The sequence below is a fragment of the Triturus cristatus genome, chromosome 4_2 (genome assembly GCF_964204655.1).
Source record: "Triturus cristatus chromosome 4_2, aTriCri1.1, whole genome shotgun sequence".
NCBI classification, from domain to species: Eukaryota; Metazoa; Chordata; class Amphibia; order Caudata; family Salamandridae; genus Triturus; species Triturus cristatus.
Genome location: NC_140586.1, coordinates 95,049,676 through 95,069,824, shown reverse-complemented (window position 1 = coordinate 95,069,824; position 20,149 = coordinate 95,049,676).

The window sequence follows — 20,149 nt, the reverse complement described above, 5'->3', positions numbered from 1 at the left end:
GGATAGTTGAGAACCTGTTTAGGAGGAGTTTAGTAGCATGAGACATAAACCATCGGGTCTTGAAGAATAGCCTGTGGACATCAATACTTGAGTCCTTAGAAAAACCAAGTTTTTAGCTTATTTCTGAACCTCATGTGTTCATCAATGAGGTGAAGCTCCACGGGAGTGTGTCCCAGTGAGTAGCCACCAAATTGGAAAAGGAACTACCCCCGCTCTGACTCTTTTTATGCGTAAGGTTTTAGCTAGAGCATTATTGCATGACCTATGTTCATGTGAGGAGACATAAAATTCCAGTTTGTCCTGCAGGATTCTAGGTCCAAGTTTATAAAAGCTCTATGCGCATAGCATAGTAGTTTAAACTTGGCTCTTTGTCTCATGGGCAACCAGTGAAGCTTTTTCAAGCAGACTGAAGCCGAACTATACTTGTCCTTGTTACGAACCAATTTGGCTGCTGCATTCGGAATGACTTGCAGACGAAAGAACAAGTAGTCAGCCATGCCAACATGAAGTGCATTCCCATAATCCAGATTACTGGTCAGTATAGCCTGAGTATTAGTTTTTCTCCAGTTCAGAGGGATCCACATAAAAAGTCTCCTTAGTAATTTCAGCATGGCAAAACATTTACCACACAATACTCGAAATTGATCTTGCGTGTTTAGCTCAGTATTTACCAGAAATCCCAGGTTTTTTACAACACGTTTAGGCTCGGGAGCAGTGCCTTATGGTTGGGGCAACCAGATTGTGTCGCAAATTAGGTGTGCACCACCAAAGAGAAGTATCTCCGATTTCTCTGCGGTTAACTTCAAGCAGTGGTCTGAAATCCAACCTGCGGTATCTGAGAGGCTGTTGCTCAAGTTACTCTTAGTGTTCTCATATTTTTCCTCAAAAGCTATCAACAACTGTGTATCGTCAGCGTAGGACAAGGTAGTAAAACCCCATTTCCTTATGATCGTGGCCAAAAGGGAAACGTAGGCATTAAAAAGAGTTGGGAACACCGCACTTAATTGTTTTAGGGTTAGGGGAAAAAGAGCCCATTTGTACTGTATGAATTGTAATAAGCAAAAATGAGTTTAACCAATGGAGAGTTTTGGAGTGAAGCTCTTTTTCATGTAAGGTTCTCAACAAGAGTTCATGTAATACGGTATCAAAGGCCGCCGGCAAGTACAAAAGGATCAGGGCAGCAGCTTTGTCCTGGTCCATCAAAAGTCTAAGGTTGTCTATTATGGCTAGCAGAGTAGCCTCAGTACTGTTAGAGGGCCACGAAGCCTGTCTTTTAGGGATCCAGGAGATCATTAATCTCAAAATAGTCAGCTCATTGCCTCTCCAGAACATTGGACAGGTAAGAAAGTTGGGAGATTGGTTGATAGTTTGTTAAATCCATGCCAGCTTTTTTTGGATACAATTGCTTGTTTCCAGGACTCTGGGAACACGGCTGTATCTAGCGAACAATTACATAACGTAAGGGCAAAGAACTATTTTTAGTCAAGAAAACATAAAATGTGGACATCAGTTGAACATAGATCCCAATTTGACCTCTAACATTGCCTTAGCAACTTATTCTTCTGAAAAAGGGACAACATTTCCTAAGTGGAAACGAGCACCGGGATGGGGTTCCAGGGCTTCCCAATCAGTGTCCTCTAGGGTAGGCTGTTTATTAAATGTAGAGTATATTAGGGTTATTTTATCCAAGAAAAATATGCTAATTTTCTCGCAATTGTCTGCTGACGGGGTCAAGGTTTGTGACATCGTTGCTGGTCTGCACAGTTCCTTCACTATTTTAAATAGTTCTTTGTTTGAATTGCTGTTTGCCTCGATTCTTTTCACCAAGTATGCCTTCCTAGCATGTTTAAGGGCTGTGTGATAATTCTTTAACTCTACCCTGTCAGATAATTTATCATCCTTATCTTTGGTCGTTCTCCATTTATGTTCTAAAGATTTACATTTTCTGTTTTGGAGTCTAAGATCAGGCAAGTACCACTTTTCGGAGGGTGATTTCCTTGTTGCTTTGTTTACTATTTCAGGAGCACATAGAACCAGTGTAAAAGCTCTTTCTGAGTTTGAAGGGTCAACCATTGTCTGGACTGGGAGTGTCCTTAAGGTAGTTTGGTCTCTTAAAGGAATATGAGAAGCAAACAGTTCAGGGGTTATAATTTTCCAGGGTCTTTTTACCCCTATCAAGGGTGTACTCGAGCTGATTTTATTGGCCGGCAAAGTGAAGGAAAAGTTAATTAGAGAATGGTCAGTCCAGATAAGGGGCTTGATTCCTGCGACCTTTATGGAATCTATATTGGAACATAAAAGGTCATGTGCACGCCATGTGTATGCCCAGCAACATGGGTGGATCCGTTAACCCATTGTTTGAGCTGTAGAATCTGCATATCACCTTTTAATTGTTTGCCCATAGGATCGTCCCTGTCTTCGTAAAGGATGTTAAAATCACCTATAACCAAGAAGTGATTATGTTTCAGACAAGTGGGGAACAGTTGACCTAGTAGTTTGGCACTAAATTCGGGCTTATTGCCAGGGTGTTTTTTTAAATAACTGCACCTCCAAACATTTTTTGTTTCACACTGGAGACCTGTAATGCTAAACGTTCGTGATCTCCTAGTACTGTTACTGGTTCAGTGAGGCAGGTAAAACAATCTTTTAAAATGATGGCTATTTCTCTTCCCTTTCGCCCCTTTCCATCACATTTTTAGGTTTCGCCTGACCCAGCGCATGCGCTGGTCTGGCGAGACTTATTGAGAGGGCCCCAAAAAGTGCTACCAGGCCAGCCTAGAGCTACAGTGCATGTGCGCGGGCGCGCGCGCCTCACTTTACCGAGATTACTTTCACTTTCGCGGCCGCACGGCCGCTTTGATGTTTGATCGCGATTGCGATCACTTTCACTTTCGCGGCCGGCCGCTTGGCATTGCCAATAGGTCTCGCTTTTGGGACCTTATAAGTATTTAGTTATGCAACTGTTGCATGGCTAAACACTTATAAGGTCCCAAAGGCGAGACCTATTGGCTATGCCAATGCTTGTTGTAATTTATAGCCAGCAGGAAGAGCAGAGGCGATATCAGGGGAATTATTGTCATCTAGCCAAGTTTATATGATAAAAACTAAGTCTGTTTTTTTTCCCGCTAGTATGTCCCTGATCTCCAGACAATGTTTTGGCAGAGATCTGGAATTCAAATAAATACAATTCAATAGAAGCCCAGTCAACTTGCCTTTGTCTCGGGAGCTCTGTTCAGTCGCTGCCCAACTTTCCCACTTGCACTTAAGGCAAGAGAATGGTCCCTCAGTACCCCCGGGGCCATCTTAGCACAAAGTGTTGCGGCGTGTGTTTGGGCCTTAGCTAGATCGAGGCGCGCCTCTCTAGATTAGCAGATGTGGTGACTGGAATCAGGCTGAGGGAGGGCAGGGTTCCTTGCCCCTGGTCCCGTTCAGTTGCGGACAGGCGCAGACGGGCTTGCGTTTGGCATGCCTGCAGCCAAACTGCAGCCATGCTTTCGAATCCCCTATCCTCGGTGTCTAGACCGCAGACCCTCTCACAGAGCTATTTCCAGATACTTACGGTGGTGATACGCTCTGGCCCCAGTATCAACTTCCCACCCTCAAAACACGGTGCAGGTAGGTAAAGTCAAATTTCATGTGACAAATTCAAGTTTCATGGGGCAGAGTCAGATTCAAATTAGCACAATAGTTTCATAAAATCAAAGGTAAGAATACGATTGAAGATTGTAGCAGAAAACGTTAAAAACCGGTCAGGATGCTTAAAAGCATTATGTCTCACAGAGTGCAACAAATTACGGCTGTCCTTAGTTCTCTCTGCTCTCTTTAGTTTTCTTCTTTCTTTTCCTTTCATTCTCCTACTCGCCCTCATTCTTCATCTCATAGTTTATCTTACTACCGCTCTATCATTTTTTATGCAGTATTCCCTCCCAGTTTTCCATTCTCTCCTAACCCCTATCTCTGTGGCTTTGCTCTTCGTCTTACTTTCACTTTGTCCTCCTGTTGCTTTCTCAGTCTCATTCTTTGTTTCTCCATACAGATTGCTCATCTTTTCTAGAAAGCTGTATCTCTCCCTTCAGTGTTCTCTCCTCTTTTCACTCTTTGTCTTCTTTCTCATTCTAGACCACTTTTCCCCATGTCTCCCTTTTGCTGTTGTCTTCTCTCCCACTACTTTCTACCGTAGTTCTATCAATAATCCTTTTAGGTCTACCTGAGGAGAGCTTTAGCACTAAACATTTAGCATTGTTGATGTAAGTAGATTAAAAGGGATATAATTTGAAAGGAGGCAGGTAATGAGCCCCATAGTTCCCGTCATGTTTAAAATAACCATTATACTGCACAAAATTACATTGGAGTTCAAGCTGTGCCTTTCCCATAAACAGTCCTGGTCACCAGTACTCAGTTGGTGTGGGAAAATAGTCTTTTGAGTAGGCAGTGGATTTTTAAATTAGCATTATTTCAGTGTTTAAGAGTGCATGTCCACCATACCAAATGGAACACTGGCCTGTATCATTTATTCATTGAGGGAGGAGTACAATCTATCCTTCCTTTTCTAGATGCAGCTACATGAAACCACAAAAATGTTGCTTGTAGGGGCAAATCCAACAGTGCAGCTACTGTATGTGCATACAGCACTTACTGACAGGGACAGAGTTAATGAACAAACAACTCCAGTGGTGGTGTTTCTTTTGAGTAGGTTTATCTAAAATGTGCTATAAAGAGGTGTCTGTAGTAGGGACATTTCCAAACACGTGGGAGAAAAGCCTATGGAGAAGTGTAAATACTTTCCTATTGAAAGTCGACTATACCATCTTGAAAAGTGGTCTTACAATTCCATAGCAAATCCTGAGAAAGGGGTTCTTTCTCATTATAGGTGGAACAGTTCTGCTTGTAAGTGCCGCACCACAGGCTTGCTGAGAAATTCTGAATTGTCTTATAAACGGGAGAAGCAGTTTAATGGAATAGCTTAATTATAGTTTGTTAGAAATCGGTTTATCAGTTGACGGGGTAAGTATCCACCTCAAGTAATAATCACAGTCCTTGTCAGGGTGAACCACTAAGGTCACTAAATAAACCTAAACTCAACCCTCTGGTATCTATGGCACAGAGCAGACTGGCTTAACTTAGAGGTAATTTGTGAAGTATTTATGCAATACCAAAACAGTAATAATGTTGAAATGCAAAACAATAAAAACCCCTAAATTAATTAGAAAAATTAATAAACAAAATGACACAAATTCAATGAGGGGAATCTGAAATGTGAATTTTTAGGTAGAGATAGCGACGAGAAGCACAAGCTGACAATGATAGTTAATGGTTGATATAGAACAGGATCTAGATGAAATTTGGCAATGGAGTTTGGTCCTGATACCCTAACCAGATTCACCAAGGTCAAAGATTTTGCCTTCTGGCTTTAGTCCTTGAGTCCAAATCCACCACATGAGTGCACTTCTAAAGGATAGATAGAGCCAGGGGATGCTCTTAAGGACTTACATGGGGCAAGTAGAGGCCAGTAGGAGGGCCCAGTCTAGCTCTAGTTGGCACTAGTCAGCTGGGAGTTGCAGGAAAGGGTCTCTTCTTGTTGTTGTGTCTCAGTAGCTTCAACGACTGGTCCAGTCTTCTAGGCTCTTCTTACCAGGTTCTGTCTTCTGGTCTTCCTTAGATCTAGGGGGTTCTGAAGTGGATGCCTTGAGATGCCACATGTAGGCCTGGCATGTGTTAGTGGGTGAGAATGTCCCTGGGCACACCCTACCAATGGGGTAAAAGTTCCTAGGATGAACCCTATCCACTTTGGACATTCTCAAGATGGCTGAGGTCTTTGGCCACACTAAACTGGGCCTCTGAGGGCTGGAGATATGTGAGAGTGGACGATGGTATTCCTAGTGTCTTAACAAAAAATGTTCAAACAAAAGTTTGAAAAAAGGCGCACTATCCACCTGCCCTATAAGGTGCGAATGGTAGATCTATACAAGTGAACAAATGTATTGGTACGTCGCTACGCTAAACAAAAGTAAACGAAAAGCACCTATTGTGCCATTTTCAATGCAAGTTGTGAAGTAGCGTCATAAGTGAAGAATAAAGTAAACTAAACCATGGGTATGTTTAGAAACAATTTGGCAATGAAACTTAAAGCAATAACGGTAGTGATGATAACTTGGAAACAACACAGTAGCAAAAGAATAGTTTGTGAATCTTCATGAGTTTCTGAGATTCCTCTTTATTTTCTTAACGTGTTCAAAAAGAAGAACGTCTGGTGTCCCAATGCATTTCGGTGTGACACACACCTTCTTCAGGGGAATACTGTAACAATATATACATATATACAGGTATATAAGTCAATTCGAAATAGAAAACAATGTAAGTGTCAAAACAAACTTATATATATGTTCGACTGTGACATTGTATAATATTTTATCCAATTCTAACCAGCCATTTTTAGTATGCAACTGACGTAAGAACCATTTTTTAACAACAGGCGGGAAAAGGATGCAATGAATGAAAGGAGAAAAAAAGAAGAAAAGAAGAGTAAGTTTTTAGAAATAAAGTTTTATTGAAGATTGACAACCAAAAAAGTAAAGATGAGAGAACAAGTAAAAAAATGCCCAAAAATGACACCAGTGGATGTTGAATCGTGATGCCTATTGCGAATCAACTAATTATCTAAAAAGTGCCCGTCCAAGTGAAAAGTGAATACTAACGTTTTAGGTGCTCAAGTGAACCAAAAGAACCACCGTAATCTGACCATAATAGCCTGCGGAGGACTCACCTCCCAACGTTCAAATATCAAACAGAAAATGTCAAACGGAGCACAAGAAAGGGTCCTGGTCCTCGCTCACACAACCTGTGTTTCAAGAATTAAAAAGAACGTTCTAGTGTTGCCAAAAGGTTAGACTCGTAAATCAAACGGAAAGAAAATGGTGTACCCGACTTAAAGTGCAAGTTACTTCACCTCATTCATAATACGTGTGCGTCCAACTTCAAACGACCAAAAGCGCTGTGTAGAACCGTGTCCAAAGACGTCTAGGATTGAGAAAATGGTGCAAACAAAGTGTCGTTAGCTAAATGCCTACAGCGAACAAACTGAGAGCGGTTAAGGTTATTTAAAAAGAGCCAGTGAGTCGTCACCAATGCACGTACCTTATAATACAACGTGCTGTGTGATCTAGAAAGAATCCTGTCGTCGGGCTGCAAAGATTCGTAGTAGCTAGAAGCGCACGGGTGCATATTTAAAAGTAATGGGGATCATGTGACCAAAAGGCAACTAGTGAACAACGAAAGAGGACTATTACAGGCGCCATGTCGGAACGGGTGCCTGATCATGACCGCAGTTCCAGTGAAAAATAAAAGTAAACGATAAAAAGTGCAGGGAACATGAGAAGGAAAACCGTTTCAAAGGTATCTGAGAAGTAAAGGGCAAGAATGCCATGTAAGAAGTTTACCAAAGTAGGCAAACAAAATGCATCAGTGAAATAACAGTAACAAGCATAAATCAAATGTCAAACAAATGTGAAACAGATGTAACACATATAACACAAATATAAAACAAATATGATGCAAATATAATAACAAATATGGAACAAAATGCAATCTTCAATCCCTAACAGTGGGGATAGCTGTAAAATGTATTGATAATGCAACCATACTCAATCACAGGAAATGTATCAGTTCTATTTTGTCATTCAAACCCCCAGGGCTCATAGTCTGTAAGAAACGTATCCAAAATGTTTCTCTTTGAGCCAAGTGCCTGTTGGGGTCAGCATGTAAAAGATCGGATATCTGCTCAAGTACAGTGAATCGGAGTTGAGGTATGGTATGCTTGTGTGTATTCCAGTGTAATGCCAGACAAGATTTCTGATTGAAAGTGCGAATAGCACTTTTGTGTTCGGTTACCCGTATTTTTACTTTTCGGGTTGTTCTCCCCACATAAACTTGACCACAGGGACATTTGATAGCATATACAACCATAGCTGTGTTACAATCTGAAGAATGTTTTAACTTAATGGGTTTGCCCGTGTGTGGATGTGTAAAGGTGTCACCCACCATGACATTCCCACAGTGACCACAATTGTAGCATTTACGCATCCCTGAGTGTTTAAGCATGTGTGCATTGGGGGTTCTTTTGGCCAAAATCTCTCTGATGTTCTTAGATCTAGAAAAGGCAAAAATAGGTTTGGCATGAAAGACATTCGTGAAATCGTTTTCTTGTTCTATAATCTCCCATCTCCTGATGATGCTACGTTTAATCGCCATAGCTGATGTGGAAAATTTTAAAACACAAACTTCACGTTTAGACTCAGGTTTTTCAGTTTTTTTCAATAATTGCATTCTATCCATACTGTACGCCTTATGTTTCGCCAAGTCCAGAACGGGTGCTGGGTAACCTCTGTCTAAGTATTGCTGATACATGATATCAGTATCAATTTTCCCTTGTTCATCATCAGAACTGATTCTACGCACCCGGATAAACTGAGATAAAGGTAAGTGGTTTTTTAGGGATTGTGAGTGGAAACTCCGAAAATGTAATGCATTATTTCTATCGGTTGGTTTCTTGAAGATCCTGGTTGTTAATGTAGAGTTGCATTTTTCAATCTGAATATCCAAATAATTGATGGTGGTGTCATTGATAGAATATGTGAATTTAATGTGGGGATGACAGTCATTCAAGCTGGAAATTACATTCTCCAAAGATTCTTTCGTACCCCGCCATAAGACCAGGATATCATCAATGTATCTGAGATACAGTAGTAGATGTTCAGTCCATGAGCCGTTGTTCAAAACATGCTCGTCCTCGAATTTGGCCATGAAGATGTTGGCATATGTGGGTGCCCCAGTAAAACCCATTGACGTACCAGTCTTTTGAAGATAGAACTGTTGCTTCCAAGAAAAATAGCTGTGGTATAAGCTGAATTGAAGTAACTCAAGCAAAAAAATATTCAAGGTTTCTGCATAGTCATGTCGAAGCAACATCCATTCAACCGCCTCAATTCCTTCCCCATGGGGGATTGAGGTGTAGAGGGCTGTAACATCTATGGTAGCAAGGAGCACCTCTTCTGTGTTGGGTAGCATAACTTTTTGAAGTTTATTAAGACAATCCGTGGTGTCTTGTACATATGTCGCCCATTTCTGAACCAGTGGTTGTAAAAAATGGTCAATAAATTTACCTAATGGTTCATGTAACGACCCACAACCTGCCACAATGGGGCGAAATGGTGGGTCAGCCGGGTTCTTATGCATCTTGGGAAGCATGTATATGTGTGGCCTTTTGGGGTAGTTGTTACTTAAGAATCTGAAAGTATTGTCGTTGATCCAGTTTAAATCTTTGGCTTTTGTCAATATCGACGACAAAGTTTTTTGAAAAATGTCAGTCGGATCTGTGTCTAAAACCAAGTACGTGTCAGTATCCGAAACATGCTGATCCACTTTGGCCTCATAAAAAGTAGTATCCATGATTACTAGGGCACCACCCTTATCAGCAGGTTGGAAAGTTAAGTTTCTGTTGGAGGCTAAATTTCTGAGTGTTGTCCATTCTTTCTGACTTAGGTTGCTCTTAATCGTTGTAGCTTGATGAGAATGTAAAAGGTCTTTTTTCACAAGAGTTTCAAATAGATCAATGGCCTTGTGACTGGTCGGTGCCATGAAAGTGCTTTTGGGCCTGAATTTTTTTGATGCGATGTCCTCTGCTGCGGTACTGGATGAATCCTGTGCGATGTTATGAAAAAACCACCGTAGTCTTAGTTTTCGGGTGAATTTGAAAAGTGCAATTTCTGTTTCCAGTGCATGAGTACGATAGGTTGGCACGAAAGACATACCCTTGTTTAGTAAGGTTTTTTCGATGGGTTTCAAATGTACACTAGAGATATTCATGATTAATTCCTCCGAGGGTTCCGTCGGCCTCCGTTTGTTGTTGTCTTTTTTGGTACCTTTTCCCCTCCTGATTCGCCTGTAGCACCTCCCGTTGTTGACGTACCCTCTGGGGGATGGTTGGACGTCCGACCCAGGTCTAAAAAAGATGTTTGTTTGCTCGTGCCACTGGTGGAAGGAGTGCTCTCAGTAGTAGTGGTAACCAAAGGAGTACGAGTGGGAAGTGTGTCTTGCTCAGTTGCAATGCTCTCTTCAGAGGTCGAGGCCTCAGGTTTACGAAAAGTTCTTCTTTGGGCGTACACCTCTGCCCAGGTGTACACCTCATCGAGCTTATAGTCAATAGTGTCTCTACGAAATTTCCGCAATTTGCGGTCATGCACTTCTTTTGCATGTTCATCCAATTTATCGTTCATGTCTTTTAGGGTTTGTTGTAATTCCTCAGACGTTAGTCTCTGTGAGAGGTCATCTTTCAGGTCCTTAATCTCTACTTCTAGTTCTTTTAGAATGACTGATAGTTCCTCAACTATCAATAAAATCAGATCTAAGGAGCATTTATTCAGAATTGCGAACCATTTATTCATAAACGGTTTATTAAATTTGAATAACATGGGTCTCAGTGCTATGCGTAACCCTCTTGGGATCCGCTTGGCCTTGTGATACTGGATAAGTGTGGTTGCATGCAGTCTTTGGTTGATTTCCCGCCTTAATGTGTAGTGTAATTGTTTGAGTAATTGGCTGGTTGATCCGGATGGGGCTTGAAAGGCCCTTGTCTCATCTATGAGAGAGTATATGTTTACTGCTTCTTCAGCAGAGTAGCCTTTTGTTTCTGCTTGGTTAGTGGTTAGATGGGAAATGTCATCGAAATCCATGTTGGGTGCTAGTTGTCAAGAGTGAGGCTGATCGGTAAATGACAATGATAACAATTTTAGACAAACTGCACTCCTATGTTTTAAATACAAATTGATCAAAAAGTACTGACAGTAATCAAGAGTTAAACGAAGGTGCTGCCTTTTTATAGCCTGTGCAACCCCTACACAGGCCCTAGAGAATAACAAAAAATGTTCAAACAAAAGTTTGAAAAAAGGCGCACTATCCACCTGCCCTATAAGGTGCGAATGGTAGATCTATACAAGTGAACAAATGTATTGGTACGTCGCTACGCTAAACAAAAGTAAACGAAAAGCACCTATTGTGCCATTTTCAATGCAAGTTGTGAAGTAGCGTCATAAGTGAAGAATAAAGTAAACTAAACCATGGGTATGTTTAGAAACAATTTGGCAATGAAACTTAAAGCAATAACGGTAGTGATGATAACTTGGAAACAACACAGTAGCAAAAGAATAGTTTGTGAATCTTCATGAGTTTCTGAGATTCCTCTTTATTTTCTTAACGTGTTCAAAAAGAAGAACGTCTGGTGTCCCAATGCATTTCGGTGTGACACACACCTTCTTCAGGGGAATACTGTAACAATATATACATATATACAGGTATATAAGTCAATTCGAAATAGAAAACAATGTAAGTGTCAAAACAAACTTATATATATGTTCGACTGTGACATTGTATAATATTTTATCCAATTCTAACCAGCCATTTTTAGTATGCAACTGACGTAAGAACCATTTTTTAACAACAGGCGGGAAAAGGATGCAATGAATGAAAGGAGAAAAAAAGAAGAAAAGAAGAGTAAGTTTTTAGAAATAAAGTTTTATTGAAGATTGACAACCAAAAAAGTAAAGATGAGAGAACAAGTAAAAAAATGCCCAAAAATGACACCAGTGGATGTTGAATCGTGATGCCTATTGCGAATCAACTAATTATCTAAAAAGTGCCCGTCCAAGTGAAAAGTGAATACTAACGTTTTAGGTGCTCAAGTGAACCAAAAGAACCACCGTAATCTGACCATAATAGCCTGCGGAGGACTCACCTCCCAACGTTCAAATATCAAACAGAAAATGTCAAACGGAGCACAAGAAAGGGTCCTGGTCCTCGCTCACACAACCTGTGTTTCAAGAATTAAAAAGAACGTTCTAGTGTTGCCAAAAGGTTAGACTCGTAAATCAAACGGAAAGAAAATGGTGTACCCGACTTAAAGTGCAAGTTACTTCACCTCATTCATAATACGTGTGCGTCCAACTTCAAACGACCAAAAGCGCTGTGTAGAACCGTGTCCAAAGACGTCTAGGATTGAGAAAATGGTGCAAACAAAGTGTCGTTAGCTAAATGCCTACAGCGAACAAACTGAGAGCGGTTAAGGTTATTTAAAAAGAGCCAGTGAGTCGTCACCAATGCACGTACCTTATAATACAACGTGCTGTGTGATCTAGAAAGAATCCTGTCGTCGGGCTGCAAAGATTCGTAGTAGCTAGAAGCGCACGGGTGCATATTTAAAAGTAATGGGGATCATGTGACCAAAAGGCAACTAGTGAACAACGAAAGAGGACTATTACAGGCGCCATGTCGGAACGGGTGCCTGATCATGACCGCAGTTCCAGTGAAAAATAAAAGTAAACGATAAAAAGTGCAGGGAACATGAGAAGGAAAACCGTTTCAAAGGTATCTGAGAAGTAAAGGGCAAGAATGCCATGTAAGAAGTTTACCAAAGTAGGCAAACAAAATGCATCAGTGAAATAACAGTAACAAGCATAAATCAAATGTCAAACAAATGTGAAACAGATGTAACACATATAACACAAATATAAAACAAATATGATGCAAATATAATAACAAATATGGAACAAAATGCAATCTTCAATCCCTAACAGTGGGGATAGCTGTAAAATGTATTGATAATGCAACCATACTCAATCACAGGAAATGTATCAGTTCTATTTTGTCATTCAAACCCCCAGGGCTCATAGTCTGTAAGAAACGTATCCAAAATGTTTCTCTTTGAGCCAAGTGCCTGTTGGGGTCAGCATGTAAAAGATCGGATATCTGCTCAAGTACAGTGAATCGGAGTTGAGGTATGGTATGCTTGTGTGTATTCCAGTGTAATGCCAGACAAGATTTCTGATTGAAAGTGCGAATAGCACTTTTGTGTTCGGTTACCCGTATTTTTACTTTTCGGGTTGTTCTCCCCACATAAACTTGACCACAGGGACATTTGATAGCATATACAACCATAGCTGTGTTACAATCTGAAGAATGTTTTAACTTAATGGGTTTGCCCGTGTGTGGATGTGTAAAGGTGTCACCCACCATGACATTCCCACAGTGACCACAATTGTAGCATTTACGCATCCCTGAGTGTTTAAGCATGTGTGCATTGGGGGTTCTTTTGGCCAAAATCTCTCTGATGTTCTTAGATCTAGAAAAGGCAAAAATAGGTTTGGCATGAAAGACATTCGTGAAATCGTTTTCTTGTTCTATAATCTCCCATCTCCTGATGATGCTACGTTTAATCGCCATAGCTGATGTGGAAAATTTTAAAACACAAACTTCACGTTTAGACTCAGGTTTTTCAGTTTTTTTCAATAATTGCATTCTATCCATACTGTACGCCTTATGTTTCGCCAAGTCCAGAACGGGTGCTGGGTAACCTCTGTCTAAGTATTGCTGATACATGATATCAGTATCAATTTTCCCTTGTTCATCATCAGAACTGATTCTACGCACCCGGATAAACTGAGATAAAGGTAAGTGGTTTTTTAGGGATTGTGAGTGGAAACTCCGAAAATGTAATGCATTATTTCTATCGGTTGGTTTCTTGAAGATCCTGGTTGTTAATGTAGAGTTGCATTTTTCAATCTGAATATCCAAATAATTGATGGTGGTGTCATTGATAGAATATGTGAATTTAATGTGGGGATGACAGTCATTCAAGCTGGAAATTACATTCTCCAAAGATTCTTTCGTACCCCGCCATAAGACCAGGATATCATCAATGTATCTGAGATACAGTAGTAGATGTTCAGTCCATGAGCCGTTGTTCAAAACATGCTCGTCCTCGAATTTGGCCATGAAGATGTTGGCATATGTGGGTGCCCCAGTAAAACCCATTGACGTACCAGTCTTTTGAAGATAGAACTGTTGCTTCCAAGAAAAATAGCTGTGGTATAAGCTGAATTGAAGTAACTCAAGCAAAAAAATATTCAAGGTTTCTGCATAGTCATGTCGAAGCAACATCCATTCAACCGCCTCAATTCCTTCCCCATGGGGGATTGAGGTGTAGAGGGCTGTAACATCTATGGTAGCAAGGAGCACCTCTTCTGTGTTGGGTAGCATAACTTTTTGAAGTTTATTAAGACAATCCGTGGTGTCTTGTACATATGTCGCCCATTTCTGAACCAGTGGTTGTAAAAAATGGTCAATAAATTTACCTAATGGTTCATGTAACGACCCACAACCTGCCACAATGGGGCGAAATGGTGGGTCAGCCGGGTTCTTATGCATCTTGGGAAGCATGTATATGTGTGGCCTTTTGGGGTAGTTGTTACTTAAGAATCTGAAAGTATTGTCGTTGATCCAGTTTAAATCTTTGGCTTTTGTCAATATCGACGACAAAGTTTTTTGAAAAATGTCAGTCGGATCTGTGTCTAAAACCAAGTACGTGTCAGTATCCGAAACATGCTGATCCACTTTGGCCTCATAAAAAGTAGTATCCATGATTACTAGGGCACCACCCTTATCAGCAGGTTGGAAAGTTAAGTTTCTGTTGGAGGCTAAATTTCTGAGTGTTGTCCATTCTTTCTGACTTAGGTTGCTCTTAATCGTTGTAGCTTGATGAGAATGTAAAAGGTCTTTTTTCACAAGAGTTTCAAATAGATCAATGGCCTTGTGACTGGTCGGTGCCATGAAAGTGCTTTTGGGCCTGAATTTTTTTGATGCGATGTCCTCTGCTGCGGTACTGGATGAATCCTGTGCGATGTTATGAAAAAACCACCGTAGTCTTAGTTTTCGGGTGAATTTGAAAAGTGCAATTTCTGTTTCCAGTGCATGAGTACGATAGGTTGGCACGAAAGACATACCCTTGTTTAGTAAGGTTTTTTCGATGGGTTTCAAATGTACACTAGAGATATTCATGATTAATTCCTCCGAGGGTTCCGTCGGCCTCCGTTTGTTGTTGTCTTTTTTGGTACCTTTTCCCCTCCTGATTCGCCTGTAGCACCTCCCGTTGTTGACGTACCCTCTGGGGGATGGTTGGACGTCCGACCCAGGTCTAAAAAAGATGTTTGTTTGCTCGTGCCACTGGTGGAAGGAGTGCTCTCAGTAGTAGTGGTAACCAAAGGAGTACGAGTGGGAAGTGTGTCTTGCTCAGTTGCAATGCTCTCTTCAGAGGTCGAGGCCTCAGGTTTACGAAAAGTTCTTCTTTGGGCGTACACCTCTGCCCAGGTGTACACCTCATCGAGCTTATAGTCAATAGTGTCTCTACGAAATTTCCGCAATTTGCGGTCATGCACTTCTTTTGCATGTTCATCCAATTTATCGTTCATGTCTTTTAGGGTTTGTTGTAATTCCTCAGACGTTAGTCTCTGTGAGAGGTCATCTTTCAGGTCCTTAATCTCTACTTCTAGTTCTTTTAGAATGACTGATAGTTCCTCAACTATCAATAAAATCAGATCTAAGGAGCATTTATTCAGAATTGCGAACCATTTATTCATAAACGGTTTATTAAATTTGAATAACATGGGTCTCAGTGCTATGCGTAACCCTCTTGGGATCCGCTTGGCCTTGTGATACTGGATAAGTGTGGTTGCATGCAGTCTTTGGTTGATTTCCCGCCTTAATGTGTAGTGTAATTGTTTGAGTAATTGGCTGGTTGATCCGGATGGGGCTTGAACGGCCCTTGTCTCATCTATGAGAGAGTATATGTTTACTGCTTCTTCAGCAGAGTAGCCTTTTGTTTCTGCTTGGTTAGTGGTTAGATGGGAAATGTCATCGAAATCCATGTTGGGTGCTAGTTGTCAAGAGTGAGGCTGATCGGTAAATGACAATGATAACAATTTTAGACAAACTGCACTCCTATGTTTTAAATACAAATTGATCAAAAAGTACTGACAGTAATCAAGAGTTAAACGAAGGTGCTGCCTTTTTATAGCCTGTGCAACCCCTACACAGGCCCTAGAGAATAACAAAAAATGTTCAAACAAAAGTTTGAAAAAAGGCGCACTATCCACCTGCCCTATAAGGTGCGAATGGTAGATCTATACAAGTGAACAAATGTATTGGTACGTCGCTACGCTAAACAAAAGTAAACGAAAAGCACCTATTGTGCCATTTTCAATGCAAGTTGTGAAGTAGCGTCATAAGTGAAGAATAAAGTAAACTAAACCATGGGTATGTTTAGAAACAATTTGGCAATGAAACTTAAAGCAATAACGGTAGTGATGATAACTTGGAAACAACACAGTAGCAAAAGAATAGTTTGTGAATCTTCATGAGTTTCTGAGATTCCTCTTTATTTTCTTAACGTGTTCAAAAAGAAGAACGTCTGGTGTCCCAATGCATTTCGGTGTGACACACACCTTCTTCAGGGGAATACTGTAACAATATATACATATATACAGGTATATAAGTCAATTCGAAATAGAAAACAATGTAAGTGTCAAAACAAACTTATATATATGTTCGACTGTGACATTGTATAATATTTTATCCAATTCTAACCAGCCATTTTTAGTATGCAACTGACGTAAGAACCATTTTTTAACAACAGGCGGGAAAAGGATGCAATGAATGAAAGGAGAAAAAAAGAAGAAAAGAAGAGTAAGTTTTTAGAAATAAAGTTTTATTGAAGATTGACAACCAAAAAAGTAAAGATGAGAGAACAAGTAAAAAAATGCCCAAAAATGACACCAGTGGATGTTGAATCGTGATGCCTATTGCGAATCAACTAATTATCTAAAAAGTGCCCGTCCAAGTGAAAAGTGAATACTAACGTTTTAGGTGCTCAAGTGAACCAAAAGAACCACCGTAATCTGACCATAATAGCCTGCGGAGGACTCACCTCCCAACGTTCAAATATCAAACAGAAAATGTCAAACGGAGCACAAGAAAGGGTCCTGGTCCTCGCTCACACAACCTGTGTTTCAAGAATTAAAAAGAACGTTCTAGTGTTGCCAAAAGGTTAGACTCGTAAATCAAACGGAAAGAAAATGGTGTACCCGACTTAAAGTGCAAGTTACTTCACCTCATTCATAATACGTGTGCGTCCAACTTCAAACGACCAAAAGCGCTGTGTAGAACCGTGTCCAAAGACGTCTAGGATTGAGAAAATGGTGCAAACAAAGTGTTGTTAGCTAAATGCCTACAGCGAACAAACTGAGAGCGGTTAAGGTTATTTAAAAAGAGCCAGTGAGTCGTCACCAATGCACGTACCTTATAATACAACGTGCTGTGTGATCTAGAAAGAATCCTGTCGTCGGGCTGCAAAGATTCGTAGTAGCTAGAAGCGCACGGGTGCATATTTAAAAGTAATGGGGATCATGTGACCAAAAGACAACTAGTGAACAACGAAAGAGGACTATTACAGGCGCCATGTCGGAACGGGTGCCTGATCATGACCGCAGTTCCAGTGAAAAATAAAAGTAAACGATAAAAAGTGCAGGGAACATGAGAAGGAAAACCGTTTCAAAGGTATCTGAGAAGTAAAGGGCAAGAATGCCATGTAAGAAGTTTACCAAAGTAGGCAAACAAAATGCATCAGTGAAATAACAGTAACAAGCATAAATCAAATGTCAAACAAATGTGAAACAGATGTAACACATATAACACAAATATAAAACAAATATGATGCAAATATAATAACAAATATGGAACAAAATGCAATCTTCAATCCCTAACAGTGGGGATAGCTGTAAAATGTATTGATAATGCAACCATACTCAATCACAGGAAATGTATCAGTTCTATTTTGTCATTCAAACCCCCAGGGCTCATAGTCTGTAAGAAACGTATCCAAAATGTTTCTCTTTGAGCCAAGTGCCTGTTGGGGTCAGCATGTAAAAGATCGGATATCTGCTCAAGTACAGTGAATCGGAGTTGAGGTATGGTATGCTTGTGTGTATTCCAGTGTAATGCCAGACAAGATTTCTGATTGAAAGTGCGAATAGCACTTTTGTGTTCGGTTACCCGTATTTTTACTTTTCGGGTTGTTCTCCCCACATAAACTTGACCACAGGGACATTTGATAGCATATACAACCATAGCTGTGTTACAATCTGAAGAATGTTTTAACTTAATGGGTTTGCCCGTGTGTGGATGTGTAAAGGTGTCACCCACCATGACATTCCCACAGTGACCACAATTGTAGCATTTACGCATCCCTGAGTGTTTAAGCATGTGTGCATTGGGGGTTCTTTTGGCCAAAATCTCTCTGATGTTCTTAGATCTAGAAAAGGCAAAAATAGGTTTGGCATGAAAGACATTCGTGAAATCGTTTTCTTGTTCTATAATCTCCCATCTCCTGATGATGCTACGTTTAATCGCCATAGCTGATGTGGAAAATTTTAAAACACAAACTTCACGTTTAGACTCAGGTTTTTCAGTTTTTTTCAATAATTGCATTCTATCCATACTGTACGCCTTATGTTTCGCCAAGTCCAGAACGAGCATACCATACCTCAACTCCGATTCACTGTACTTGAGCAGATATCCGATCTTTTACATGCTGACCCCAACAGGCACTTGGCTCAAAGAGAAACATTTTGGATACGTTTCTTACAGACTATGAGCCCTGGGGGTTTGAATGACAAAATAGAACTGATACATTTCCTGTGATTGAGTATGGTTGCATTATCAATACATTTTACAGCTATCCCCACTGTTAGGGATTGAAGATTGCATTTTGTTCCATATTTGTTATTATATTTGCATCATATTTGTTTTATATTTGTGTTATATGTGTTACATCTGTTTCACATTTGTTTGACATTTGATTTATGCTTGTTACTGTTATTTCACTGATGCATTTTGTTTGCCTACTTTGGTAAACTTCTTACATGGCATTCTTGCCCTTTACTTCTCAGATACCTTTGAAACGGTTTTCCTTCTCATGTTCCCTGCACTTTTTATCGTTTACTTTTATTTTTCACTGGAACTGCGGTCATGATCAGGCACCCGTTCCGACATGGCGCCTGTAATAGTCCTCTTTCGTTGTTCACTAGTTGCCTTTTGGTCACATGATCCCCATTACTTTTAAATATGCACCCGTGCGCTTCTAGCTACTACGAATCTTTGCAGCCCGACGACAGGATTCTTTCTAGATCACACAGCACGTTGTATTATAAGGTACGTGCATTGGTGACGACTCACTGGCTCTTTTTAAATAACCTTAACCGCTCTCAGTTTGTTCGCTGTAGGCATTTAGCTAACGACACTTTGTTTGCACCATTTTCTCAATCCTAGACGTCTTTGGACACGGTTCTACACAGCGCTTTTGGTCGTTTGAAGTTGGACGCACACGTATTATGAATGAGGTGAAGTAACTTGCACTTTAAGTCGGGTACACCATTTTCTTTCCGTTTGATTTACGAGTCTAACCTTTTGGCAACACTAGAACGTTCTTTTTAATTCTTGAAACACAGGTTGTGTGAGCGAGGACCAGGACCCTTTCTTGTGCTCCGTTTGACATTTTCTGTTTGATATTTGAACGTTGGGAGGTGAGTCCTCCGCAGGCTATTATGGTCAGATTACGGTGGTTCTTTTGGTTCACTTGAGCACCTAAAACGTTAGTATTCACTTTTCACTTGGACGGGCACTTTTTAGATAATTAGTTGATTCGCAATAGGCATCACGATTCAACATCCACTGGTGTCATTTTTGGGCATTTTTTTACTTGTTCTCTCATCTTTACTTTTTTGGTTGTCAATCTTCAATAAAACTTTATTTCTAAAAACTTACTCTTCTTTTCTTCTTTTTTTCTCCTTTCATTCATTGCATCCTTTTCCCGCCTGTTGTTAAAAAATGGTTCTTACGTCAGTTGCATACTAAAAATGGCTGGTTAGAATTGGATAAAATATTATACAATGTCACAGTCGAACATATATATAAGTTTGTTTTGACACTTACATTGTTTTCTATTTCGAATTGACTTATATACCTGTATATATGTATATATTGTTACAGTATTCCCCTGAAGAAGGTGTGTGTCACACCGAAATGCATTGGGACACCAGACGTTCTTCTTTTTGAACACGTTAAGAAAATAAAGAGGAATCTCAGAAACTCATGAAGATTCACAAACTATTCTTTTGCTACTGTGTTGTTTCCAAGTTATCATCACTACCGTTATTGCTTTAAGTTTCATTGCCAAATTGTTTCTAAACATACCCATGGTTTAGTTTACTTT